Source organism: Elephantulus edwardii, unplaced genomic scaffold (genome assembly GCF_000299155.1).
Source record: "Elephantulus edwardii isolate Elephantulus edwardi_28Jun2011 unplaced genomic scaffold, EleEdw1.0 scaffold00176, whole genome shotgun sequence".
Lineage (NCBI taxonomy): Eukaryota > Metazoa > Chordata > Mammalia > Macroscelidea > Macroscelididae > Elephantulus > Elephantulus edwardii.
This window is the reverse complement of record NW_006399926.1, coordinates 4,215,448-4,218,083: the sequence shown is the minus strand read 5'-3', so window position 1 is coordinate 4,218,083 and position 2,636 is coordinate 4,215,448.

The following is a 2,636-nucleotide window of genomic DNA, read 5'->3' as shown; positions in this document are numbered from 1 at the left end:
TCCTCCAGGGTCACCCATTTTGAAAAATATTGCATAAGTTCCTTGTTTTTCAATGCAGCGTAGTATTCCATTGTGTGAATGTATCAGAGCTTCTCTATCCATTCGTTTGTTAATGAGCACTTAGGTTGTTTCCATCTCTTTGCTATTGTGAACAAAGCCGCAATAAACATGTGTGTGCATATATCTGCCGTGGTGGCAGCTATGGTTTCTTCAGGGTGTATTCTCAGTAGAGGAAATGCTGGATCAAATGGTATTTCTATTTGCAACTTTTGGAGAAAATGCCATTCAGCCTTCCATAGTGGTTACACCATTTTACACTCCCACCAACAGTGAATAAGGGTTCCAGTTTCTCCACAACCTCACCAGCATTTTTTGTTTGCCATTCTGTTAATTTTTGCTATTCTTGCTGGGGTGAGATGATATCTCATAGTTGTTTTGATTTGCATTTCTCGAAGAGCATTTGCATCTCTCTTTGAGCATTTCTTCATGTATCGGTTGGCCATCTGAATGTCTTCTTTGGTGAAGTGTCTGTTCATATCCTGTGCCCATTTTTCAATTGAGTTATTTACCAGTGTTCATTTTAATGTGAAGTTTCCATTTTGGTAACATCCATTGGAACCTCAATGGGTTTCCACATATGAGAACTGACTGAACTATTACAGTAGTTATAAGGCCAAAATGTATGTCAGAAGAAAACCCTGAAATTTAGTCTTCAACATAGAAAAGCTAAAGTGAATAGAAGAAATGATTAAGCAAAACAATGGAACAGAAGATTTCACAGGGTAGCTTAAGAAGTTATTGTTGTGTGTGCTCCTCAATAATTTGGAGAAGTCCCTGATTGCAGACTTTGGCAATGCAATGTGTCTCCTGATCTCCTGACTGCTGGTACCAAGTGTACTGATTATAGATCCAAGTAAGATGATAGTCTCAATCTTTTCTCCATTTATCATTATATTGCCTATTGGTCCCATGGCAAGGAATTTTGGTTTCTTGATGCTGAGATGCAATCCATATTGAAGGCTCCAGTGTAAACACTTTTGTTTTTGTAAAAACTTTTGCAGAAAATGCTTCAAGTCCTCCTCATTTTCAGCAAGCAAGAGTGTATCCTCCACATAATGAAAGTAATTGATGATTCTTCCTCCAATCCTGATACCACAGTCTTCTTCACAGAGTCCAGCTTCTCAAATAATTTCCTCAGCATATGATGAAATAGGTATGGAGAAAAGATACAACCCTGATGCACATTTTTCCTAATTTTAAAGCATGCAGTATTCCCTTATTCCGTTTGCATAATAGCCTCTTGGTCTAGGTATACATTTCAAATGAGCAAAATTAAGTGTTCTGGGATTCCCATTCTTCTTAATGTTAGCCATGGTTTGTTATGACCCACACAGCCTTTGCTTAGTCAACAAAACACAAATAGACATTCTTTTGGTATTATTTTTCTGCTCAATGCCCTGGTTTCAGTCTCCCTTGCCTGGACAAAGAACTGAACTGCATGGAGACCACAGGGAGACCTGCCAGAGATGAATCTCTGGTTCAGACCTCCTTATGTTGTTTGTCCTGCTGAACATAGATACTCACAGCATGGGCTGAGCAGAAAGGTGAGGAGACAAAAGTGAAGGTAAAAGTAAAGACAGTTTTATTAGCTAAGATACATTGCAGAGAAAGAGATCGGTCATTCTCCGTAAGTAAAGAGGTAGAAAAAGACATCATGCCATGTGTGTTGTGTGTGGATAGAGCTGGTTCCCTTCCTCCTCTGGATGTGCCTCCAGGTTTGAGTTTGGCCAGTGGGATGTTGTTGCAAAGAGTTTTAAATTTGGTGGGTGGTTCTTATTCTGGGTCTGTTGGTTTTTAGTTCCCATGACCAGTACCTAAAACACTAATAGGCTACAGCTAATTGGAACAGCTTCTACTATGTATGTCAGGATTGAGGCATTTATGTCCAGTGTTATTTGCTTCCTGATTCTGATTGTGTAGGGCCTAGTTCTAGCTATTTGTTTAACCTTTGCCTTCTATTGACTCCTCCTCCAGCCCTTTCTTTTTCCTTGTTGTGGACCGTAGAATTGGATACCCCTGCTTCTCCAGTGGAACATCTGGTGGATTTGAACCACATGCCTTCAGAATTACAGCACAGCTTATTGCCACTAGGCCATCAGCGCTCCCTACCACTCTTGATTCCTAACATGACTTTTGCCTCATTTTGCTAGACGTACCTAATTCTGACCCTAACATTGTTGTAAAAATTCAGATGATAATATTTCCCCCATTATTATTCATATAACACCCTCTTCTAGGTGCTCAAACTCTCTTATTGCTATTGAGCTGGAATCAGACTAGGAACTGACCCTCTAGTGGCTTTTCAGAGGCTTTAAGTCCCATGAGAGGAGATTTTCTGTCTTTGTTTCTTGGAGCAGCTTGTAGATTTGAACTGCCTGCCTTTGAGGTGGCAGCAAAATTCCTTACTCAGTCCTATCACACTTGAATTTAAAAATCATGTCAAAAATAGATTGAGTACATTGAACAGGTTTGTCCTGGAGAAGGTGAAGCTGGAATGCTCCTTGGAGTCAAGGATTCTGAAGCTTCGTCTGACATACTTTGGGCATGTTGCAAGGAGGGACTGGTCCTTGGAGAGG